The 24,503-nt window shown below is 30.2% G+C and overlaps 27 non-coding genes across 27 annotated transcripts; all 27 read left to right on the top strand.

Moving 5' to 3' along the window:
* Positions 1-85: 85 nt before the first annotated feature.
* On the top strand, positions 86-159 carry TRNAT-AGU (transfer RNA threonine (anticodon AGU)). The gene has a single exon. It is a non-coding gene; the product is annotated as a tRNA-Thr (tRNA).
* An 826-nt stretch (positions 160-985) lies between these two features.
* TRNAT-AGU (transfer RNA threonine (anticodon AGU)) lies at positions 986-1,059 on the top strand. Its single transcript has one exon. It is a non-coding gene; the product is annotated as a tRNA-Thr (tRNA).
* An 848-nt stretch (positions 1,060-1,907) lies between these two features.
* On the top strand, positions 1,908-1,981 carry TRNAT-AGU (transfer RNA threonine (anticodon AGU)). The gene has a single exon. It is a non-coding gene; the product is annotated as a tRNA-Thr (tRNA).
* An 826-nt stretch (positions 1,982-2,807) lies between these two features.
* TRNAT-AGU (transfer RNA threonine (anticodon AGU)) lies at positions 2,808-2,881 on the top strand. Its single transcript has one exon. It is a non-coding gene; the product is annotated as a tRNA-Thr (tRNA).
* Positions 2,882-3,729: 848 nt separating this feature from the next.
* Positions 3,730-3,803, top strand: TRNAT-AGU (transfer RNA threonine (anticodon AGU)). The gene has a single exon. It is a non-coding gene; the product is annotated as a tRNA-Thr (tRNA).
* Positions 3,804-4,630: 827 nt separating this feature from the next.
* Positions 4,631-4,704, top strand: TRNAT-AGU (transfer RNA threonine (anticodon AGU)). The gene has a single exon. It is a non-coding gene; the product is annotated as a tRNA-Thr (tRNA).
* An 839-nt stretch (positions 4,705-5,543) lies between these two features.
* On the top strand, positions 5,544-5,617 carry TRNAT-AGU (transfer RNA threonine (anticodon AGU)). The gene has a single exon. It is a non-coding gene; the product is annotated as a tRNA-Thr (tRNA).
* An 826-nt stretch (positions 5,618-6,443) lies between these two features.
* On the top strand, positions 6,444-6,517 carry TRNAT-AGU (transfer RNA threonine (anticodon AGU)). The gene has a single exon. It is a non-coding gene; the product is annotated as a tRNA-Thr (tRNA).
* Positions 6,518-7,365: 848 nt separating this feature from the next.
* Positions 7,366-7,439, top strand: TRNAT-AGU (transfer RNA threonine (anticodon AGU)). The gene has a single exon. It is a non-coding gene; the product is annotated as a tRNA-Thr (tRNA).
* Positions 7,440-8,266: 827 nt separating this feature from the next.
* TRNAT-AGU (transfer RNA threonine (anticodon AGU)) lies at positions 8,267-8,340 on the top strand. The gene has a single exon. It is a non-coding gene; the product is annotated as a tRNA-Thr (tRNA).
* Positions 8,341-9,179: 839 nt separating this feature from the next.
* Positions 9,180-9,253, top strand: TRNAT-AGU (transfer RNA threonine (anticodon AGU)). Its single transcript has one exon. It is a non-coding gene; the product is annotated as a tRNA-Thr (tRNA).
* An 826-nt stretch (positions 9,254-10,079) lies between these two features.
* Positions 10,080-10,153, top strand: TRNAT-AGU (transfer RNA threonine (anticodon AGU)). The gene has a single exon. It is a non-coding gene; the product is annotated as a tRNA-Thr (tRNA).
* Positions 10,154-11,002: 849 nt separating this feature from the next.
* TRNAT-AGU (transfer RNA threonine (anticodon AGU)) lies at positions 11,003-11,076 on the top strand. The gene has a single exon. It is a non-coding gene; the product is annotated as a tRNA-Thr (tRNA).
* An 827-nt stretch (positions 11,077-11,903) lies between these two features.
* On the top strand, positions 11,904-11,977 carry TRNAT-AGU (transfer RNA threonine (anticodon AGU)). The gene has a single exon. It is a non-coding gene; the product is annotated as a tRNA-Thr (tRNA).
* An 839-nt stretch (positions 11,978-12,816) lies between these two features.
* On the top strand, positions 12,817-12,890 carry TRNAT-AGU (transfer RNA threonine (anticodon AGU)). Its single transcript has one exon. It is a non-coding gene; the product is annotated as a tRNA-Thr (tRNA).
* Positions 12,891-13,716: 826 nt separating this feature from the next.
* TRNAT-AGU (transfer RNA threonine (anticodon AGU)) lies at positions 13,717-13,790 on the top strand. Its single transcript has one exon. It is a non-coding gene; the product is annotated as a tRNA-Thr (tRNA).
* An 848-nt stretch (positions 13,791-14,638) lies between these two features.
* On the top strand, positions 14,639-14,712 carry TRNAT-AGU (transfer RNA threonine (anticodon AGU)). The gene has a single exon. It is a non-coding gene; the product is annotated as a tRNA-Thr (tRNA).
* An 826-nt stretch (positions 14,713-15,538) lies between these two features.
* On the top strand, positions 15,539-15,612 carry TRNAT-AGU (transfer RNA threonine (anticodon AGU)). Its single transcript has one exon. It is a non-coding gene; the product is annotated as a tRNA-Thr (tRNA).
* An 840-nt stretch (positions 15,613-16,452) lies between these two features.
* Positions 16,453-16,526, top strand: TRNAT-AGU (transfer RNA threonine (anticodon AGU)). Its single transcript has one exon. It is a non-coding gene; the product is annotated as a tRNA-Thr (tRNA).
* Positions 16,527-17,353: 827 nt separating this feature from the next.
* On the top strand, positions 17,354-17,427 carry TRNAT-AGU (transfer RNA threonine (anticodon AGU)). Its single transcript has one exon. It is a non-coding gene; the product is annotated as a tRNA-Thr (tRNA).
* An 848-nt stretch (positions 17,428-18,275) lies between these two features.
* Positions 18,276-18,349, top strand: TRNAT-AGU (transfer RNA threonine (anticodon AGU)). The gene has a single exon. It is a non-coding gene; the product is annotated as a tRNA-Thr (tRNA).
* An 826-nt stretch (positions 18,350-19,175) lies between these two features.
* On the top strand, positions 19,176-19,249 carry TRNAT-AGU (transfer RNA threonine (anticodon AGU)). Its single transcript has one exon. It is a non-coding gene; the product is annotated as a tRNA-Thr (tRNA).
* An 847-nt stretch (positions 19,250-20,096) lies between these two features.
* TRNAT-AGU (transfer RNA threonine (anticodon AGU)) lies at positions 20,097-20,170 on the top strand. The gene has a single exon. It is a non-coding gene; the product is annotated as a tRNA-Thr (tRNA).
* Positions 20,171-20,998: 828 nt separating this feature from the next.
* TRNAT-AGU (transfer RNA threonine (anticodon AGU)) lies at positions 20,999-21,072 on the top strand. The gene has a single exon. It is a non-coding gene; the product is annotated as a tRNA-Thr (tRNA).
* Positions 21,073-21,911: 839 nt separating this feature from the next.
* TRNAT-AGU (transfer RNA threonine (anticodon AGU)) lies at positions 21,912-21,985 on the top strand. Its single transcript has one exon. It is a non-coding gene; the product is annotated as a tRNA-Thr (tRNA).
* An 827-nt stretch (positions 21,986-22,812) lies between these two features.
* TRNAT-AGU (transfer RNA threonine (anticodon AGU)) lies at positions 22,813-22,886 on the top strand. Its single transcript has one exon. It is a non-coding gene; the product is annotated as a tRNA-Thr (tRNA).
* Positions 22,887-23,734: 848 nt separating this feature from the next.
* On the top strand, positions 23,735-23,808 carry TRNAT-AGU (transfer RNA threonine (anticodon AGU)). Its single transcript has one exon. It is a non-coding gene; the product is annotated as a tRNA-Thr (tRNA).
* The last annotated feature ends 695 nt before the right edge of the window (positions 23,809-24,503 follow it).

Raw genomic sequence — 24,503 nt, forward strand, 5'->3', positions numbered from 1 at the left:
ATAGTTATAAGAATATCAAAAATTGTTACCAAATAGCATATCTTAGATATATCATTTTTCTTTGTGAAGCTCCAGGGCATCATGTGGTGCTGTGGCTTAGTTGGTTAAAGCGCCTGTCTAGTAAACAGGAGATCCTGACTTCAAATCTCAGCAGCGCTTTTCATTTATTTTCATCAACTCAGAACATAGTTTGTTGATAATTCATCACAAAAAGACATGTGAATGCTTCAGCAGCCTTTACCCTTTCTCACATGTTCAGTAATATGTACCACATTTCTAGATACAGTCCAAATCAGAAAACACAAAAAATGCAATATTCCCCTTTTTTAATATCAGTTATTTTGTAGAAGTAAATTGATGCCAAGGTAACTAGAAAAGAATTCCAGAAATTGCCAATCATCATGTCTGAGCAATCTCCAGGAACAATATGGTGTCCAGTCAGAGGAAATGTTTAAACAAAAGTCAGTAACAATGTGAGTTTCTTGAGATAAATTGATAGACAATTTAGTCATCAGAGTTTAGGGAGCAATAGAAAATAATGGATTATTTGTTACTTAACATAAACAATATTGTGTTAGGAAAGCAATTCCAGAAATAAATCTTTCCATTTATTGAGCAAGCTTCCAGATAAAATGTTAACAATAATTCTATCATTGAGATCTCATGTTTTCATTTCACGATTACTTTTTAACTGTATGAGTACCAACAATAGACTGACTTTAATTTCCCAGGGATGACTACATTAATAAGAACGCCATAATATCTATTACAATAAAGCATATTAACAAGTGACTTGAACAAACATTGTAAGAATGTAAGGCCTGTATATACAAAATAAAGGAGAAAAAAGCATTATATAACTTACTGTAAGTTTCCAACTGTTTAAAGAATTAATAAAATACTAGTTTCAAAAAATATATAAAAATAATAAAAAATATTATACTTTAGACATATAATTTGTCATTATATGTAAGGCAGTGCAAGTGGTGCTGTGGCTTAGTTGGTTAAAGTGCCTGTCTAGTAAACAGGAGATCCTGAGTTCATATCTCAGCAGTACCTTTGCTTGATACCTTTTTATCACACCAGTATGTAGTTTTTTGTTGATGCATAACAAAATAAGATGTGTAAAACCTTTATCTGCTTTCACTTTGGCACATTTGGTCACCAATGTAAAAAAGTTTAAAGATGCCATCCATGTCAGAAGACGACAAACAACAAAACTTCACCCTATTTCAACATAAGTTAATTTGTAGAAATATGCCTATGTTAAGGTAAATAGATGAATTTTTACAAAATAGCCTTCATCATATTGGGTAAACTGCAAAATTAATTTAGAGTACATTAAAAAGAGAATAACACAGAAAGTGTTAAAATGTCTGTAAAAAAGTAAGTTTCCCAAGGTACAGTAATTTGAGAGTCAGTTTAGTCATCATAGCTAGAGAATCATTGACATTTAACCCATATTTATTTCCATAACATCCTTAAAATTGTGTTAGGAAAATACTTCTTGATGAAAAGCTAAACTTCTCTTGAAAAAGCATCAATAAAGCAATAAAGAATGCTAACCATAATTCTGACTTTTTAAAACAGAGTTCTTAATTTTACTACATGTTTTTGTTTTCTGAATATCAAAAATTAATTGACATTTATTCCCATGTAGCATTACTTACAGAGAAATCAATAAAAGTGCTAAAAAAAATTAGAAAATTACTTTGACAAGATATTTTAAGAATGAAGGTGCTGTAAATCATGAATGAAAAGAGAGAACACAACTTTCTATTTATACTCTAAATTTCCACCGGTTTGAAAAATTGATAAAGCAATAGTTATAAGAATATCAAAAATTGTTACCAAATAGCATATCTTAGATATATCATTTTTCTTTGTGAAGCTCCAGGGCATCATGTGGTGCTGTGGCTTAGTTGGTTAAAGCGCCTGTCTAGTAAACAGGAGATCCTGACTTCAAATCTCAGCAGCGCTTTTCATTTATTTTCATCAACTCAGAACATAGTTTGTTGATAATTCATCACAAAAAGACATGTGAATGCTTCAGCAGCCTTTACCCTTTCTCACATGTTCAGTAATATGTACCACATTTCTAGATACAGTCCAAATCAGAAAACACAAAAAATGCAATATTCCCCTTTTTTAATATCAGTTATTTTGTAGAAGTAAATTGATGCCAAGGTAACTAGAAAAGAATTCCAGAAATTGCCAATCATCATGTCTGAGCAATCTCCAGGAACAATATGGTGTCCAGTCAGAGGAAATGTTTAAACAAAAGTCAGTAACAATGTGAGTTTCTTGAGATAAATTGATAGACAATTTAGTCATCAGAGTTTAGGGAGCAATAGAAAATAATGGATTATTTGTTACTTAACATAAACAATATTGTGTTAGGAACGCAATTCCAGAAATAAATCTTTCCATTTATTGAGCAAGCTTCCAGATAAAATGTTAACAATAATTCTATCATTGAGATCTCATGTTTTCATTTCACGATTACTTTTTAACTGTATGAGTACCAACAATAGACTGACTTTAATTTCCCAGGGATGACTACATTAATAAGAACGCCATAATATCTATTACAATAAAGCATATTAACAAGTGACTTGAACAAACATTGTAAGAATGTAAGGCCTGTATATACAAAATAAAGGAGAAAAAAGCATTATATAACTTACTGTAAGTTTCCAACTGTTTAAAGAATTAATAAAATACTAGTTTCAAAAAATATATAAAAATAATAAAAAATATTATACTTTAGACATATAATTTGTCATTATATGTAAGGCAGTGCAAGTGGTGCTGTGGCTTAGTTGGTTAAAGTGCCTGTCTAGTAAACAGGAGATCCTGAGTTCATATCTCAGCAGTACCTTTGCTTGATACCTTTTTATCACACCAGTATGTAGTTTTTTGTTGATGCATAACAAAATAAGATGTGTAAAACCTTTATCTGCTTTCACTTTGGCACATTTGGTCACCAATGTAAAAAAGTTTAAAGATGCCATCCATGTCAGAAGACGACAAACAACAAAACTTCACCCTATTTCAACATAAGTTAATTTGTAGAAATATGCCTATGTTAAGGTAAATAGATGAATTTTTACAAAATAGCCTTCATCATATTGGGTAAACTGCAAAATTAATTTAGAGTACATTAAAAAGAGAATAACACAGAAAGTGTTAAAATGTCTGTAAAAAAGTAAGTTTCCCAAGGTACAGTAATTTGAGAGTCAGTTTAGTCATCATAGCTAGAGAATCATTGACATTTAACCCATATTTATTTCCATAACATCCTTAAAATTGTGTTAGGAAAATACTTCTTGATGAAAAGCTAAACTTCTCTTGAAAAAGCATCAATAAAGCAATAAAGAATGCTAACCATAATTCTGACTTTTTAAAACAGAGTTCTTAATTTTACTACATGTTTTTGTTTTCTGAATATCAAAAATTAATTGACATTTATTCCCATGTAGCATTACTTACAGAGAAATCAATAAAAGTGCTAAAAAAAATTAGAAAATTACTTTGACAAGATATTTTAAGAATGAAGGTGCTGTAAATCATGAATGAAAAGAGAGAACACAACTTTCTATTTATACTCTAAATTTCCACCGGTTTGAAAAATTGATAAAGCAATAGTTATAAGAATATCAAAAATTGTTACCAAATAGCATATCTTAGATATATCATTTTTCTTTGTGAAGCTCCAGGGCATCATGTGGTGCTGTGGCTTAGTTGGTTAAAGCGCCTGTCTAGTAAACAGGAGATCCTGACTTCAAATCTCAGCAGCGCTTTTCATTTATTTTCATCAACTCAGAACATAGTTTGTTGATAATTCATCACAAAAAGACATGTGAATGCTTCAGCAGCCTTTACCCTTTCTCACGTGTTCAGTAATATGTACCACATTTCTAGATACAGTCCAAATCAGAAAACACAAAAAATGCAATATTCCCCTTTTTTAATATCAGTTATTTTGTAGAAGTAAATTGATGCCAAGGTAACTAGAAAAGAATTCCAGAAATTGCCAATCATCATGTCTGAGCAATCTCCAGGAACAATATGGTGTCCAGTCAGAGGAAATGTTTAAACAAAAGTCAGTAACAATGTGAGTTTCTCAAGATAAATTGATAGACAATTTAGTCATCAGAGTTTAGGGAGCAATAGAAAATAATGGATTATTTGTTACTTAACATAAACAATATTGTGTTAGGAAAGCAATTCCAGAAATAAATCTTTCCATTTATTGAGCAAGCTTCCAGATAAAATGTTAACAATAATTCTATCATTGAGATCTCATGTTTTCATTTCACGAATACTTTTTAACTGTATGAGTACCAACAATAGACTGACTTTAATTTCCCAGGGATGACTACATTAATAAGAACGCCATAATATCTATTACAATAAAGCATATTAACAAGTGACTTGAACAAACATTGTAAGAATGTAGAGCCTGTATTTACAAAATAAAGGAGAAAAAAGCATTATATAACTTACTGTAAGTTTCCAACTGTTTAAAGAATTAATAAAATACTAGTTTCAAAAAAATATATAAAAATAATAAAAAATATTATACTTTAGACATATAATTTGTCATTATATGTAAGGCAGTGCAAGTGGTGCTGTGGCTTAGTTGGTTAAAGTGCCTGTCTAGTAAACAGGAGATCCTGAGTTCATATCTCAGCAGTACCTTTGCTTGATACCTTTTTATCACACCAGTATGTAGTTTTTTGTTGATGCATAACAAAATAAGATGTGTAAAACCTTTATCTGCTTTCACTTTGGCACTTTTGTAACCAATGTAAAAAAGTTTAAAGATGCCATCCATGTCAGAAGACGACAAACAACAAAACTTCACCCTATTTCAACATAAGTTAATTTGTAGAAATATGCCTATGTTAAGGTAAATAGATGAATTTTTACAAAATAGCCTTCATCATATTGGGTAAACTGCAAAATAAATTTAGAGTACATTAAAAAGAGAATAACACAGAAAGTGTTAAAATGTCTGTAAAAAAGTAAGTTTCCCAAGGTACAGTAATTTGAGAGTCAGTTTAGTCATCATAGCTAGAGAATCATTGACATTTAACCCATATTTATTTCCATAACATCCTTAAAATTGTGTTAGGAAAATACTTCTTGATGAAAAGCTAAACTTCTCTTGAAAAAGCATCAATAAAGAATGCTAACCATAATTCTGACTTTTTAAAACAGAGTTCTTAATTTTACTACATGTTTTTGTTTTCTGAATATCAAAAATTAATTGACATTTATTGCCATGTAGCATTACTTACAGAGAAATCAATAAAAGTGCTAAAAAAAATTAGAAAATTACTTTGACAAGATATTTTAAGAATGAAGGTGCTGTAAATCATGAATGAAAAGAGAGAACACAACTTTCTATTTATACTCTAAATTTCCACCGGTTTGAAAAATTGATAAAGCAATAGTTATAAGAATATCAAAAATTGTTACCAAATAGCATATCTTAGATATATCATTTTTCTTTGTGAAGCTCCAGGGCATCATGTGGTGCTGTGGCTTAGTTGGTTAAAGCGCCTGTCTAGTAAACAGGAGATCCTGACTTCAAATCTCAGCAGCGCTTTTCATTTATTTTCATCAACTCAGAACATAGTTTGTTGATAATTCATCACAAAAAGACATGTGAATGCTTCAGCAGCCTTTACCCTTTCTCACATGTTCAGTAATATGTACCACATTTCTAGATACAGTCCAAATCAGAAAACACAAAAAATGCAATATTCCCCTTTTTTAATATCAGTTATTTTGTAGAAGTAAATTGATGCCAAGGTAACTAGAAAAGAATTCCAGAAATTGCCAATCATCATGTCTGAGCAATCTCCAGGAACAATATGGTGTCCAGTCAGAGGAAATGTTTAAACAAAAGTCAGTAACAATGTGAGTTTCTTGAGATAAATTGATAGACAATTTAGTCATCAGAGTTTAGGGAGCAATAGAAAATAATGGATTATTTGTTACTTAACATAAACAATATTGTGTTAGGAAAGCAATTCCAGAAATAAATCTTTCCATTTATTGAGCAAGCTTCCAGATAAAATGTTAACAATAATTCTATCATTGAGATCTCATGTTTTCATTTCACGATTACTTTTTAACTGTATGAGTACCAACAATAGACTGACTTTAATTTCCCAGGGATGACTACATTAATAAGAACGCCATAATATCTATTACAATAAAGCATATTAACAAGTGACTTGAACAAACATTGTAAGAATGTAAGGCCTGTATATACAAAATAAAGGAGAAAAAAGCATTATATAACTTACTGTAAGTTTCCAACTGTTTAAAGAATTAATAAAATACTAGTTTCAAAAAATATATAAAAATAATAAAAAATATTATACTTTAGACATATAATTTGTCATTATATGTAAGGCAGTGCAAGTGGTGCTGTGGCTTAGTTGGTTAAAGTGCCTGTCTAGTAAACAGGAGATCCTGAGTTCATATCTCAGCAGTACCTTTGCTTGATACCTTTTTATCACACCAGTATGTAGTTTTTTGTTGATGCATAACAAAATAAGATGTGTAAAACCTTTATCTGCTTTCACTTTGGCACATTTGGTCACCAATGTAAAAAAGTTTAAAGATGCCATCCATGTCAGAAGACGACAAACAACAAAACTTCACCCTATTTCAACATAAGTTAATTTGTAGAAATATGCCTATGTTAAGGTAAATAGATGAATTTTTACAAAATAGCCTTCATCATATTGGGTAAACTGCAAAATTAATTTAGAGTACATTAAAAAGAGAATAACACAGAAAGTGTTAAAATGTCTGTAAAAAAGTAAGTTTCCCAAGGTACAGTAATTTGAGAGTCAGTTTAGTCATCATAGCTAGAGAATCATTGACATTTAACCCATATTTATTTCCATAACATCCTTAAAATTGTGTTAGGAAAATACTTCTTGATGAAAAGCTAAACTTCTCTTGAAAAAGCATCAATAAAGCAATAAAGAATGCTAACCATAATTCTGACTTTTTAAAACAGAGTTCTTAATTTTACTACATGTTTTTGTTTTCTGAATATCAAAAATTAATTGACATTTATTCCCATGTAGCATTACTTACAGAGAAATCAATAAAAGTGCTAAAAAAAATTAGAAAATTACTTTGACAAGATATTTTAAGAATGAAGGTGCTGTAAATCATGAATGAAAAGAGAGAACACAACTTTCTATTTATACTCTAAATTTCCACTGGTTTGAAAAATTGATAAAGCAATAGTTATAAGAATATCAAAAATTGTTACCAAATAGCATATCTTAGATATATCATTTTTCTTTGTGAAGCTCCAGGGCATCATGTGGTGCTGTGGCTTAGTTGGTTAAAGCGCCTGTCTAGTAAACAGGAGATCCTGACTTCAAATCTCAGCAGCGCTTTTCATTTATTTTCATCAACTCAGAACATAGTTTGTTGATAATTCATCACAAAAAGACATGTGAATGCTTCAGCAGCCTTTACCCTTTCTCACGTGTTCAGTAATATGTACCACATTTCTAGATACAGTCCAAATCAGAAAACACAAAAAATGCAATATTCCCCTTTTTTAATATCAGTTATTTTGTAGAAGTAAATTGATGCCAAGGTAACTAGAAAAGAATTCCAGAAATTGCCAATCATCATGTCTGAGCAATCTCCAGGAACAATATGGTGTCCAGTCAGAGGAAATGTTTAAACAAAAGTCAGTAACAATGTGAGTTTCTCAAGATAAATTGATAGACAATTTAGTCATCAGAGTTTAGGGAGCAATAGAAAATAATGGATTATTTGTTACTTAACATAAACAATATTGTGTTAGGAAAGCAATTCCAGAAATAAATCTTTCCATTTATTGAGCAAGCTTCCAGATAAAATGTTAACAATAATTCTATCATTGAGATCTCATGTTTTCATTTCACGAATACTTTTTAACTGTATGAGTACCAACAATAGACTGACTTTAATTTCCCAGGGATGACTACATTAATAAGAACGCCATAATATCTATTACAATAAAGCATATTAACAAGTGACTTGAACAAACATTGTAAGAATGTAGAGCCTGTATTTACAAAATAAAGGAGAAAAAAGCATTATATAACTTACTGTAAGTTTCCAACTGTTTAAAGAATTAATAAAATACTAGTTTCAAAAAAATATATAAAAATAATAAAAAATATTATACTTTAGACATATAATTTGTCATTATATGTAAGGCAGTGCAAGTGGTGCTGTGGCTTAGTTGGTTAAAGTGCCTGTCTAGTAAACAGGAGATCCTGAGTTCATATCTCAGCAGTACCTTTGCTTGATACCTTTTTATCACACCAGTATGTAGTTTTTTGTTGATGCATAACAAAATAAGATGTGTAAAACCTTTATCTGCTTTCACTTTGGCACTTTTGTAACCAATGTAAAAAAGTTTAAAGATGCCATCCATGTCAGAAGACGACAAACAACAAAACTTCACCCTATTTCAACATAAGTAAATTTGTAGAAATATGCCTATGTTAAGGTAAATAGATGAATTTTTACAAAATAGCCTTCATCATATTGGGTAAACTGCAAAATTAATTTAGAGTACATTAAAAAGAGAATAACACAGAAAGTGTTAAAATGTCTGTAAAAAAGTAAGTTTCCCAAGGTACAGTAATTTGAGAGTCAGTTTAGTCATCATAGCTAGAGAATCATTGACATTTAACCCATATTTATTTCCATAACATCCTTAAAATTGTGTTAGGAAAATACTTCTTGATGAAAAGCTAAACTTCTCTTGAAAAAGCATCAATAAAGAATGCTAACCATAATTCTGACTTTTTAAAACAGAGTTCTTAATTTTACTACATGTTTTTGTTTTCTGAATATCAAAAATTAATTGACATTTATTCCCATGTAGCATTACTTACAGAGAAATCAATAAAAGTGCTAAAAAAATTTAGAAAATTACTTTGACAAGATATTTTAAGAATGAAGGTGCTATAAATCATGAATGAAAAGAGAGAACACAACTTTCTATTTATACTCTAAATTTCCACCGGTTTGAAAAATTGATAAAGCAATAGTTATAAGAATATCAAAAATTGTTACCAAATAGCATATCTTAGATATATCATTTTTCTTTGTGAAGCTCCAGGGCATCATGTGGTGCTGTGGCTTAGTTGGTTAAAGCGCCTGTCTAGTAAACAGGAGATCCTGACTTCAAATCTCAGCAGCGCTTTTCATTTATTTTCATCAACTCAGAACATAGTTTGTTGATAATTCATCACAAAAAGACATGTGAATGCTTCAGCAGCCTTTACCCTTTCTCACATGTTCAGTAATATGTACCACATTTCTAGATACAGTCCAAATCAGAAAACACAAAAAATGCAATATTCCCCTTTTTTAATATCAGTTATTTTGTAGAAGTAAATTGATGCCAAGGTAACTAGAAAAGAATTCCAGAAATTGCCAATCATCATGTCTGAGCAATCTCCAGGAACAATATGGTGTCCAGTCAGAGGAAATGTTTAAACAAAAGTCAGTAACAATGTGAGTTTCTCGAGATAAATTGATAGACAATTTAGTCATCAGAGTTTAGGGAGCAATAGAAAATAATGGATTATTTGTTACTTAACATAAACAATATTGTGTTAGGAAAGCAATTCCAGAAATAAATCTTTCCATTTATTGAGCAAGCTTCCAGATAAAATGTTAACAATAATTCTATCATTGAGATCTCATGTTTTCATTTCACGATTACTTTTTAACTGTATGAGTACCAACAATAGACTGACTTTAATTTCCCAGGGATGATTACATTAATAAGAACGCCATAATATCTATTACAATAAAGCATATTAACAAGTGACTTGAACAAACATTGTAAGAATGTAGGGCCTGTATATACAAAATAAAGGAGAAAAAAGCATTATATAACTTACTGTAAGTTTCCAACTGTTTAAAGAATTAATAAAATACTAGTTTCAAAAAATATATAAAAATAATAAAAAATATTATACTTTAGACATATAATTTGTCATTATATGTAAGGCAGTGCAAGTGGTGCTGTGGCTTAGTTGGTTAAAGTGCCTGTCTAGTAAACAGGAGATCCTGAGTTCATATCTCAGCAGTACCTTTGCTTGATACCTTTTTATCACACCAGTATGTAGTTTTTTGTTGATGCATAACAAAATAAGATGTGTAAAACCTTTATCTGCTTTCACTTTGGCACATTTGGTCACCAATGTAAAAAAGTTTAAAGATGCCATCCATGTCAGAAGACGACAAACAACAAAACTTCACCCTATTTCAACTTAAGTTAATTTGTAGAAATATGCCTATGTTAAGGTAAATAGATGAATTTTTACAAAATAGCCTTCATCATATTGGGTAAACTGCAAAATTAATTTAGAGTACATTAAAAAGAGAATAACACAGAAAGTGTTAAAATGTCTGTAAAAAAGTAAGTTTCCCAAGGTACAGTAATTTGAGAGTCAGTTTAGTCATCATAGCTAGAGAATCATTGACATTTAACCCATATTTATTTCCATAACATCCTTAAAAATTGTGTTAGGAAAATACTTCTTGATGAAAAGCTAAACTTCTCTTGAAAAAGCATCAATAAAGCAATAAAGAATGCTAACCATAATTCTGACTTTTTAAAACAGAGTTCTTAATTTTACTACATGTTTTTGTTTTCTGAATATCAAAAATTAATTGACATTTATTCCCATGTAGCATTACTTACAGAGAAATCAATAAAAGTGCTAAAAAAAATTAGAAAATTACTTTGACAAGATATTTTAAGAATGAAGGTGCTGTAAATCATGAATGAAAAGAGAGAACACAACTTTCTATTTATACTCTAAATTTCCACCGGTTTGAAAAATTGATAAAGCAATAGTTATAAGAATAGCAAAAATTGTTACCAAATAGCATATCTTAGATATATCATTTTTCTTTGTGAAGCTCCAGGGCATCATGTGGTGCTGTGGCTTAGTTGGTTAAAGCGCCTGTCTAGTAAACAGGAGATCCTGACTTCAAATCTCAGCAGCGCTTTTCATTTATTTTCATCAACTCAGAACATAGTTTGTTGATAATTCATCACAAAAAGACATGTGAATGCTTCAGCAGCCTTTACCCTTTCTCACGTGTTTAGTAATATGTACCACATTTCTAGATACAGTCCAAATCAGAAAACACAAAAAATGCAATATTCCCCTTTTTTAATATCAGTTATTTTGTAGAAGTAAATTGATGCCAAGGTAACTAGAAAAGAATTCCAGAAATTGCCAATCATCATGTCTGAGCAATCTCCAGGAACAATATGGTGTCCAGTCAGAGGAAATGTTTAAACAAAAGTCAGTAACAATGTGAGTTTCTCAAGATAAATTGATAGACAATTTAGTCATCAGAGTTTAGGGAGCAATAGAAAATAATGGATTATTTGTTACTTAACATAAACAATATTGTGTTAGGAAAGCAATTCCAGAAATAAATCTTTCCATTTATTGAGCAAGCTTCCAGATAAAATGTTAACAATAATTCTATCATTGAGATCTCATGTTTTCATTTCACGATTACTTTTTAACTGTATGAGTACCAACAATAGACTGACTTTAATTTCCCAGGGATGACTACATTAATAAGAACGCCATAATATCTATTACAATAAAGCATATTAACAAGTGACTTGAACAAACATTGTAAGAATGTAGAGCCTGTATTTACAAAATAAAGGAGAAAAAAGCATTATATAACTTACTGTAAGTTTCCAACTGTTTAAAGAATTAATAAAATACTAGTTTCAAAAAAATATATAAAAATAATAAAAAATATTATACTTTAGACATATAATTTGTCATTATATGTAAGGCAGTGCAAGTGGTGCTGTGGCTTAGTTGGTTAAAGTGCCTGTCTAGTAAACAGGAGATCCTGAGTTCATATCTCAGCAGTACCTTTGCTTGATACCTTTTTATCACACCAGTATGTAGTTTTTTGTTGATGCATAACAAAATAAGATGTGTAAAACCTTTATCTGCTTTCACTTTGGCACTTTTGTAACCAATGTAAAAAAGTTTAAAGATGCCATCCATGTCAGAAGACGACAAACAACAAAACTTCACCCTATTTCAACATAAGTTAATTTGTAGAAATATGCCTATGTTAAGGTAAATAGATGAATTTTTACAAAATAGCCTTCATCATATTGGGTAAACTGCAAAATAAATTTAGAGTACATTAAAAAGAGAATAACACAGAAAGTGTTAAAATGTCTGTAAAAAAGTAAGTTTCCCAAGGTACAGTAATTTGAGAGTCAGTTTAGTCATCATAGCTAGAGAATCATTGACATTTAACCCATATTTATTTCCATAACATCCTTAAAATTGTGTTAGGAAAATACTTCTTGATGAAAAGCTAAACTTCTCTTGAAAAAGCATCAATAAAGAATGCTAACCATAATTCTGACTTTTTAAAACAGAGTTCTTAATTTTACTACATGTTTTTGTTTTCTGAATATCAAAAATTAATTGACATTTATTGCCATGTAGCATTACTTACAGAGAAATCAATAAAAGTGCTAAAAAAAATTAGAAAATTACTTTGACAAGATATTTTAAGAATGAAGGTGCTGTAAATCATGAATGAAAAGAGAGAACACAACTTTCTATTTATACTCTAAATTTCCACCGGTTTGAAAAATTGATAAAGCAATAGTTATAAGAATATCAAAAATTGTTACCAAATAGCATATCTTAGATATATCATTTTTCTTTGTGAAGCTCCAGGGCATCATGTGGTGCTGTGGCTTAGTTGGTTAAAGCGCCTGTCTAGTAAACAGGAGATCCTGAGTTCAAATCTCAGCAGCGCTTTTCATTTATTTTCATCAACTCAGAACATAGTTTGTTGATAATTCATCACAAAAAGACATGTGAATGCTTCAGCAGCCTTTACCCTTTCTCACATGTTCAGTAATATGTACCACATTTCTAGATACAGTCCAAATCAGAAAACACAAAAAATGCAATATTCCCCTTTTTTAATATCAGTTATTTTGTAGAAGTAAATTGATGCCAAGGTAACTAGAAAAGAATTCCAGAAATTGCCAATCATCATGTCTGAGCAATCTCCAGGAACAATATGGTGTCCAGTCAGAGGAAATGTTTAAACAAAAGTCAGTAACAATGTGAGTTTCTTGAGATAAATTGATAGACAATTTAGTCATCAGAGTTTAGGGAGCAATAGAAAATAATGGATTATTTGTTACTTAACATAAACAATATTGTGTTAGGAAAGCAATTCCAGAAATAAATCTTTCCATTTATTGAGCAAGCTTCCAGATAAAATGTTAACAATAATTCTATCATTGAGATCTCATGTTTTCATTTCACGATTACTTTTTAACTGTATGAGTACCAACAATAGACTGACTTTAATTTCCCAGGGATGACTACATTAATAAGAACGCCATAATATCTATTACAATAAAGCATATTAACAAGTGACTTGAACAAACATTGTAAGAATGTAAGGCCTGTATATACAAAATAAAGGAGAAAAAAGCATTATATAACTTACTGTAAGTTTCCAACTGTTTAAAGAATTAATAAAATACTAGTTTCAAAAAATATATAAAAATAATAAAAAATATTATACTTTAGACATATAATTTGTCATTATATGTAAGGCAGTGCAAGTGGTGCTGTGGCTTAGTTGGTTAAAGTGCCTGTCTAGTAAACAGGAGATCCTGAGTTCATATCTCAGCAGTACCTTTGCTTGATACCTTTTTATCACACCAGTATGTAGTTTTTTGTTGATGCATAACAAAATAAGATGTGTAAAACCTTTATCTGCTTTCACTTTGGCACTTTTGGTCACCAATGTAAAAAAGTTTAAAGATGCCATCCATGTCAGAAGACGACAAACAACAAAACTTCACCCTATTTCAACATAAGTTAATTTGTAGAAATATGCCTATGTTAAGGTAAATAGATGAATTTTTACAAAATAGCCTTCATCATATTGGGTAAACTGCAAAATTAATTTAGAGTACATTAAAAAGAGAATAACACAGAAAGTGTTAAAATGTCTGTAAAAAAGTAAGTTTCCCAAGGTACAGTAATTTGAGAGTCAGTTTAGTCATCATAGCTAGAGAATCATTGACATTTAACCCATATTTATTTCCATAACATCCTTAAAATTGTGTTAGGAAAATACTTCTTGATGAAAAGCTAAACTTCTCTTGAAAAAGCATCAATAAAGCAATAAAGAATGCTAACCATAATTCTGACTTTTTAAAACAGAGTTCTTAATTTTACTACATGTTTTTGTTTTCTGAATATCAAAAATTAATTGACATTTATTCCCATGTAGCATTACTTACAGAGAAATCAATAAAAGTGCTAAAAAAAATTAGAAAATTACTTTGACAAGATATTTTAAGAATGAAGGTGCTGTAAATCATGAATGAAAAGAGAGAACACAACTTTCTATTTATACTCTAAATTTCCACCGGTTTGAAAAATTGATAAAGCAATAGTTATAAGAATATCAAAAATTGTTACCAAATAGCATATCTTAGATATATCATTTTTCTTTGTGAAGCTCCAGGGCATCATGTGGTGCTGTGGCTTAGTTGGTTAAAGCGCCTGTCTAGTAAACAGGAGATCCTGACTTCAAATCTCAGCAGCGCTTTTCATTTATTTTCATCAACTCAGAACATAGTTTGTTGATAATTCATCACAAAAAGACATGTGAATGCTTCAGCAGCCTTTACCCTTTCTCACATGTTCAGTAATATGTACCACATTTCTAGATACAGTCCAAATCAGAAAACACAAAAAATGCAATATTCCCCTTTTTTAATATCAGTTATTTTGTAGAAGTAAATTGATGCCAAGGTAACTAGAAAAGAATTCCAGAAATTGCCAATCATCATGTCTGAGCAATCTCCAGGAACAATATGGTGTCCAGTCAGAGGAAATGTTTAAACAAAAGTCAGTAACAATGTGAGTTTCTTGAGATAAATTGATAGACAATTTAGTCATCAGAGTTTAGGGAGCAATAGAAAATAATGGATTATTTGTTACTTAACATAAACAATATTGTGTTAGGAAAGCAATTCCAGAAATAAATCTTTCCATTTATTGAGCAAGCTTCCAGATAAAATGTTAACAATAATTCTATCATTGAGATCTCATGTTTTCATTTCACGATTACTTTTTAACTGTATGAGTACCAACAATAGACTGACTTTAATTTCCCAGGGATGACTACATTAATAAGAACGCCATAATATCTATTACAATAAAGCATATTAACAAGTGACTTGAACAAACATTGTAAGAATGTAAGGCCTGTATATACAAAATAAAGGAGAAAAAAGCATTATATAACTTACTGTAAGTTTCCAACTGTTTAAAGAATTAATAAAATACTAGTTTCAAAAAATATATAAAAATAATAAAAAATATTATACTTTAGACATATAATTTGTCATTATATGTAAGGCAGTGCAAGTGGTGCTGTGGCTTAGTTGGTTAAAGTGCCTGTCTAGTAAACAGGAGATCCTGAGTTCATATCTCAGCAGTACCTTTGCTTGATACCTTTTTATCACACCAGTATGTAGTTTTTTGTTGATGCATAACAAAATAAGATGTGTAAAACCTTTATCTGCTTTCACTTTGGCACATTTGGTCACCAATGTAAAAAAGTTTAAAGATGCCATCCATGTCAGAAGACGACAAACAACAAAACTTCACCCTATTTCAACATAAGTTAATTTGTAGAAATATGCCTATGTTAAGGTAAATAGATGAATTTTTACAAAATAGCCTTCATCATATTGGGTAAACTGCAAAATTAATTTAGAGTACATTAAAAAGAGAATAACACAGAAAGTGTTAAAATGTCTGTAAAAAAGTAAGTTTCCCAAGGTACAGTAATTTGAGAGTCAGTTTAGTCATCATAGCTAGAGAATCATTGACATTTAACCCATATTTATTTCCATAACATCCTTAAAATTGTGTTAGGAAAATACTTCTTGATGAAAAGCTAAACTTCTCTTGAAAAAGCATCAATAAAAAATGCTAACCATAATTCTGACTTTTTAAAACAGAGTTCTTAATTTTACTACATGTTTTTGTTTTCTGAATATCAAAAATTAATTGACATTTATTCCCATGTAGCATTACTTACAGAGAAATCAATAAAAGTGCTAAAAAAAATTAGAAAATTACTTTGACAAGATATTTTAAGAATGAAGGTGCTGTAAATCATGAATGAAAAGAGAGAACACAACTTTCTATTTATACTCTAAATTTCCACCGGTTTGAAAAATTGATAAAGCAATAGTTATAAGAATATCAAAAATTGTTACCAAATAGCATATCTTAGATATATCATTTTTCTTCGTGAAGCTCCAGGGCATCATGTGGTGCTGTGGCTTAGTTGGTTAAAGCGCCTGTCTAGTAAACAGGAGATCCTGAGTTCAAATTTCAGCAGCGCCTTTCATTTATTTTCATCAACTCAGAACATAGTTTGTTGATAATTCATCACAAAAAGACATGTGAATGCTTCAGCAGCCTTTACCCTTTCTCACATGTTCAGTAATATGTACCACATTTCTAGATACAGTCCAAATCAGAAAACACCAAAAAATGCAATATTCCCCTTTTTAAATATCAGTTATTTTGTAGAAGTAAATTGATGCCAAGGTAACTAGAAAAGAATTCCAGAAATTGCCAATCATCATGTCTGAGCAATCTCCAGGAACAATATGGTGTCCAGTCACAGGAAATGTTTAAACAAAAGTCAGTAACAATGTGAGTTTCTCAAGATAAATTGATAGACAATTTAGTCATCAGAGTTTAGGGAGCAATAGAAAATAATGGATTATTTGTTACTTAACATAAACAATATTGTGTTAGGAAAGCAATTCCAGAAATAAATCTTTCCATTTATCGAGCAAGCTTCCAGATAAAATGTTAACAATAATTCTATCATTGAGATCTCATGTTTTCATTTCACGATTACTTTTTAACTGTATGAGTACCAACAATAGACTGACTTTAATTTCCCAGGGATGACTACATTAATAAGAACGCCATAATATCTATTACAATAAAGCATATTAACAAGTGACTTGAACAAACATTGTAAGAATGTAGGGCCTGTATATACAAAATAAAGGAGAAAAAAGCATTATATAACTTACTGTAAGTTTCCAACTGTTTAAAGAATTAATAAAATACTAGTTTCAAAAAATATATAAAAATAATAAAAAATATTATACTTTAGACATATAATTTGTCATTATATGTAAGGCAGTGCAAGTGGTGCTGTGGCTTAGTTGGTTAAAGTGCCTGTCTAGTAAACAGGAGATCCTGAGTTCATATCTCAGCAGTACCTTTGCTTGATACCTTTTTATCACACCAGTATGTAGTTTTTTGTTGATGCATAACAAAATAAGATGTGTAAAACCTTTATCTGCTTTCACTTTGGCACATTTGGTCACCAATGTAAAAAAGTTTAAAGATGCCATCCATGTCAGAAGACGACAAACAACAAAACTTCACCCTATTTCAACATAAGTTAATTTGTAGAAATATGCCTATGTTAAGGTAAATAGATGAATTTTTACAAAATAGCCTTCATCATATTGGGTAAACTGCAAAATTAATTTAGAGTACATTAAAAAGAGAATAACACAGAAAGTGTTAAAATGTCTGTAAAAAAGTAAGTTTCCCAAGGTACAGTAATTTGAGAGTCAGTTTAGTCATCATAGCTAGAGAATCATTGACATTTAACCCATATTTATTTCCATAACATCCTTAAAATTGTGTTAGGAAAATACTTCTTGATGAAAAGCTAAACTTCTCTTGAAAAAGCATCAATAAAGCAATAAAGAATGCTAACCATAATTCTGACTTTTTAAAACAGAGTTCTTAATTTTACTACATGTTTTTGTTTTCTGAATATCAAAAATTAATTGACATTTATTCCCATGTAGCATTACTTACAGAGAAATCAATAAAAGTGCTAAAAAAATGTAGAAAATTACTTTGACAAGATATTTTAAGAATGAAGGTGCTGTAAATCATGAATGAAAAGAGAGAACACAACTTTCTATTTATACTCTAAATTTCCACCGGTTTGAAAAATTGATAAAGCAATAGTTATAAGAATATCAAAAATTGTTACCAAATAGCATATCTTAGATATATCATATTTCTTTGTGAAGCTCCAGGGCATCATGTGGTGCTGTGGCTTAGTTGGTTAAAGCGCCTGTCTAGTAAACAGGAGATCCTGACTTCAAATCTCAGCAGCGCTTTTCATTTATTTTCATCAACTCAGAACATAGTTTGTTGATAATTCATCACAAAAAGACATGTGAATGCTTCAGCAGCCTTTACCCTTTCTCACATGTTCAGTAATATGTACCACATTTCTAGATACAGTCCAAATCAGAAAACACAAAAAATGCAATATTCCCCTTTTTTAATATCAGTTATTTTGTAGAAGTAAATTGATGCCAAGGTAACTAGAAAAGAATTCCAGAAATTGCCAATCATCATGTCTGAGCAATCTCCAGGAACAATATGGTGTCCAGTCAGAGGAAATGTTTAAACAAAAGTCAGTAACAATGTGAGTTTCTTGAGATAAATTGATAGACAATTTAGTCATCAGAGTTTAGGGAGCAATAGAAAATAATGGATTATTTGTTACTTAACATAAACAATATTGTGTTAGGAAAGCAATTCCAGAAATAAATCTTTCCATTTATTGAGCAAGCTTCCAGATAAAATGTTAACAATAATTCTATCATTGAGATCTCATGTTTTCATTTCACGATTACTTTTTAACTGTATGAGTACCAACAATAGACTGACTTTAATTTCCCAGGGATGACTACATTAATAAGAACGCCATAATATCTATTACAATAAAGCATATTAACAAGTGACTTGAACAAACATTGTAAGAATGTAAGGCCTGTATATACAAAATAAAGGAGAAAAAAGCATTATATAACTTACTGTAAGTTTCCAACTGTTTAAAGAATTAATAAAATACTAGTTTCAAAAAATATATAAAAATAATAAAAAATATTATACTTTAGACATATAATTTGTCATTATATGTAAGGCAGTGCAAGTGGTGCTGTGGCTTAGTTGGTTAAAGTGCCTGTCTAGTAAACAGGAGATCCTGAGTTCATATCTCAGCAGTACCTTTGCTTGATACCTTTTTATCACACCAGTATGTAGTTTTTTGTTGATGCATAACAAAATAAGATGTGTAAAACCTTTATCTGCTTTCACTTTGGCACATTTGGTCACCAATGTAAAAAAGTTTAAAGATGCCATCCATGTCAGAAGACGACAAACAACAAAACTTCACCCTATTTCAACATAAGTTAATTTGTAGAAATATGCCTATGTTAAGGTAAATAGATGAATTTTTACAAAATAGCCTTCATCATATTGGGTAAACTGCAAAATTAATTTAGAGTACATTAAAAAGAGAATAACACAGAAAGTGTTAAAATGTCTGTAAAAAAGTAAGTTTCCCAAGGTACAGTAATTTGAGAGTCAGTTTAGTCATCATAGCTAGAGAATCATTGACATTTAACCCATATTTATTTCCATAACATCCTTAAAATTGTGTTAGGAAAATACTTCTTGATGAAAAGCTAAACTTCTCTTGAAAAAGCATCAATAAAGCAATAAAGAATGCTAACCATAATTCTGACTTTTTAAAACAGAGTTCTTAATTTTACTACATGTTTTTGTTTTCTGAATATCAAAAATTAATTGACATTTATTCCCATGTAGCATTACTTACAGAGAAATCAATAAAAGTGCTAAAAAATGTAGAAAATTACTTTGACAAGATATTTTAAGAATGAAGGTGCTGTAAATCATGAATGAAAAGAGAGAACACAACTTTCTATTTATACTCTAAATTTCCACCGGTTTGAAAAATTGATAAAGCAATAGTTATAAGAATATCAAAAATTGTTACCAAATAGCATATCTTAGATATATCATTTTTCTTTGTGAAGCTCCAGGGCATCATGTGGTGCTGTGGCTTAGTTGGTTAAAGCGCCTGTCTAGTAAACAGGAGATCCTGACTTCAAATCTCAGCAGCGCTTTTCATTTATTTTCATCAACTCAGAACATAGTTTGTTGATAATTCATCACAAAAAGACATGTGAATGCTTCAGCAGCCTTTACCCTTTCTCACGTGTTCAGTAATATGTACCACATTTCTAGATACAGTCCAAATCAGAAAACACAAAAAAATGCAATATTCCCCTTTTTTAATATCAGTTATTTTGTAGAAGTAAATTGGTGCCAAGGTAACTAGAAAAGAATTCCAGAAATTGCCAATCATCATGTCTGAGCAATCTCCAGGAACAATATGGTGTCCAGTCAGAGGAAATGTTTAAACAAAAGTCAGTAACAATGTGAGTTTCTCAAGATAAATTGATAGACAATTTAGTCATCAGAGTTTAGGGAGCAATAGAAAATAATGGATTATTTGTTACTTAACATAAACAATATTGTGTTAGGAAAGCAATTCCAGAAATAAATCTTTCCATTTATCGAGCAAGCTTCCAGATAAAATGTTAACAATAATTCTATCATTGAGATCTCATGTTTTCATTTCACGATTACTTTTTAACTGTATGAGTACCAACAATAGACTGACTTTAATTTCCCAGGGATGACTACATTAATAAGAACGCCATAATATCTATTACAATAAAGCATATTAACAAGTGACTTGAACAAACATTGTAAGAATGTAGGGCCTGTATATACAAAATAAATGAGAAAAAAGCATTATATAACTTACTGTAAGTTTCCAACTGTTTAAAGAATTAATAAAATACTAGTTTCAAAAAAATATATAAAAATAATAAAAAATATTATACTTTAGACATATAATTTGTCATTATATGTAAGGCAGTGCAAGTGGTGCTGTGGCTTAGTTGGTTAAAGTGCCTGTCTAGTAAACAGGAGATCATGAGTTCATATCTCAGCAGTACCTTTGCTTGATACCTTTTTATCACACCAGTATGTAGTTTTTTGTTGATGCATAACAAAATAAGATGTGTAAAACCTTTATCTGCTTTCACTTTGGCACATTTGGTCACCAATGTAAAAAAGTTTAAAGATGCCATCCATGTCAGAAGACGACAAACAACAAAACTTCACCCTATTTCAACATAAGTTAATTTGTAGAAATATGCCTATGTTAAGGTAAATAGATGAATTTTTACAAAATAGCCTTCATCATATTGGGTAAACTGCAAAATTAATTTAGAGTACATTAAAAAGAGAATAACACAGAAAGTGTTAAAATGTCTGTAAAAAGTAAGTTTCCCAAGGTACAGTAATTTGAGAGTCAGTTTAGTCATCATAGCTAGAGAATCATTGACATTTAACCCATATTTATTTCCATAACATCCTTAAAATTGTGTTAGGAAAATACTTCTTGATGAAAAGCTAAACTTCTCTTGAAAAAGCATCAATAAAGAATGCTAACCATAATTCTGACTTTTTAAAACAGAGTTCTTAATTTTACTACATGTTTTTGTTTTCTGAATATCAAAAATTAATTGACATTTATTCCCATGTAGCATTACTTACAGAGAAATCAATAAAAGTGCTAAAAAAATTTAGAAAATTACTTTGACAAGATATTTTAAGAATGAAGGTGCTGTAAATCATGAATGAAAAGAGAGAACACAACTTTCTATTTATACTCTAAATTTCCACCGGTTTGAAAAATTGATAAAGCAATAGTTATAAGAATATCAAAAATTGTTACCAAATAGCATATCTTAGATATATCATTTTTCTTTGGGAAGCTCCAGGGCATCATGTGGTGCTGTGGCTTAGTTGGTTAAAGCGCCTGTCTAGTAAACAGGAGATCCTGAGTTCAAATCTCAGCAGCGCCTTTCATTTATTTTCATCAACTCAGAACATAGTTTGTTGATAATTCATCACAAAAAGACATGTGAATGCTTCAGCAGCCTTTACCCTTTCTCACATGTTCAGTAATATGTACCACATTTCTAGATACAGTCCAAATCAGAAAACACAAAAAAATGCAATATTCCCCTTTTTTAATATCAGTTATTTTGTAGAAGTAAATTGATGCCAAGGTAACTAGAAAAGAATTCCAGAAATTGCCAATCATCATGTCTGAGCAATCTCCAGGAACAATATGGTGTCCAGTCAGAGGAAATGTTTGAACAAAAGTCAGTAACAATGTGAGTTTCTCAAGATAAATTGATAGACAATTTAGTCATCAGAGTTTAGGGAGCAATAGAAAATAATGGATTATTTGTTACTTAACATAAACAATATTGTGTTAGGAAAGCAATTCCAGAAATAAATCTTTCCATTTATTGAGCAAGCTTCCAGATAAAATGTTAACAATAATTCTATCATTGAGATCTCATGTTTTCATTTCACGATTACTTTTTAACTGTATGAGTACCAACAATAGACTGACTTTAATTTCCCAGGGATGACTACATTAATAAGAACGCCATAATATCTATTACAATAAAGCATATTAACAAGTGACTTGAACAAACATTGTAAGAATGTAGGGCCTGTATATACAAAATAAAGGAGAAAAAAGCATTATATAACTTACTGTAAGTTTCCAACTGTTTAAAGAATTAATAAAATACTAGTTTCAAAAAATATATAAAAATAATAAAAAATATTATACTTTAGACATATAATTTGTCATTATATGTAAGGCAGTGCAAGTGGTGCTGTGGCTTAGTTGGTTAAAGTGCCTGTCTAGTAAACAGGAGATCCTGAGTTCATATCTCAGCAGTACCTTTGCTTGATACCTTTTTATCACACCAGTATGTAGTTTTTTGTTGATGCATAACAAAATAAGATGTGTAAAACCTTTATCTGCTTTCACTTTGGCACATTTGGTCACCAATGTAAAAAAGTTTAAAGATGCCATCCATGTCAGAAGACGACAAACAACAAAACTTCACCCTATTTCAACATAAGTTAATTTGTAGAAATATGCCTATGTTAAGGTAAATAGATGAATTTTTACAAAATAGCCTTCATCATATTGGGTAAACTGCAAAATTAATTTAGAGTACATTAAAAAGAGAATAACACAGAAAGTGTTAAAATGTCTGTAAAAAAGTAAGTTTCCCAAGGTACAGTAATTTGAGAGTCAGTTTAGTCATCATAGCTAGAGAATCATTGACATTTAACCCATATTTATTTCCATAACATCCTTAAAATTGTGTTAGGAAAATACTTCTTGATGAAAAGCTAAACTTCTCTTGAAAAAGCATCAATAAAGCAATAAAGAATGCTAACCATAATTCTGACTTTTTAAAACAGAGTTCTTAATTTTACTACATGTTTTTGTTTTCTGAATATCAAAAATTAATTGACATTTATTCCCATGTAGCATTACTTACAGAGAAATCAATAAAAGTGCTAAAAAAATGTAGAAAATTACTTTGACAAGATATTTTAAGAATGAAGGTGCTGTAAATCATGAATGAAAAGAGAGAACACAACTTTCTATTTATACTCTAAATTTCCACCGGTTTGAAAAATTGATAAAGCAATAGTTATAAGAATATCAAAAATTGTTACCAAATAGCATATCTTAGATATATCATATTTCTTTGTGAAGCTCCGGGGCATCATGTGGTGCTGTGGCTTAGTTGGTTAAAGCGCCTGTCTAGTAAACAGGAGATCCTGACTTCAAATCTCAGCAGCGCTTTTCATTTATTTTCATCAACTCAGAACATAGTTTGTTGATAATTCATCACAAAAAGACATGTGAATGCTTCAGCAGCCTTTACCCTTTCTCACATGTTCAGTAATATGTACCACATTTCTAGATACAGTCCAAATCAGAAAACACAAAAAATGCAATATTCCCCTTTTTTAATATCAGTTATTTTGTAGAAGTAAATTGATGCCAAGGTAACTAGAAAAGAATTCCAGAAATTGCCAATCATCATGTCTGAGCAATCTCCAGGAACAATATGGTGTCCAGTCAGAGGAAATGTTTAAACAAAAGTCAGTAACAATGTGAGTTTCTTGAGATAAATTGATAGACAATTTAGTCATCAGAGTTTAGGGAGCAATAGAAAATAATGGATTATTTGTTACTTAACATAAACAATATTGTGTTAGGAAAGCAATTCCAGAAATAAATCTTTCCATTTATTGAGCAAGCTTCCAGATAAAATGTTAACAATAATTCTATCATTGAGATCTCATGTTTTCATTTCACGATTACTTTTTAACTGTATGAGTACCAACAATAGACTGACTTTAATTTCCCAGGGATGACTACATTAATAAGAACGCCATAATATCTATTACAATAAAGCATATTAACAAGTGACTTGAACAAACATTGTAAGAATGTAAGGCCTGTATATACAAAATAAAGGAGAAAAAAGCATT

The sequence above is a fragment of the Pseudophryne corroboree genome, chromosome 11, assembly GCF_028390025.1.
Source record: "Pseudophryne corroboree isolate aPseCor3 chromosome 11, aPseCor3.hap2, whole genome shotgun sequence".
NCBI lineage: Eukaryota > Metazoa > Chordata > Amphibia > Anura > Myobatrachidae > Pseudophryne > Pseudophryne corroboree.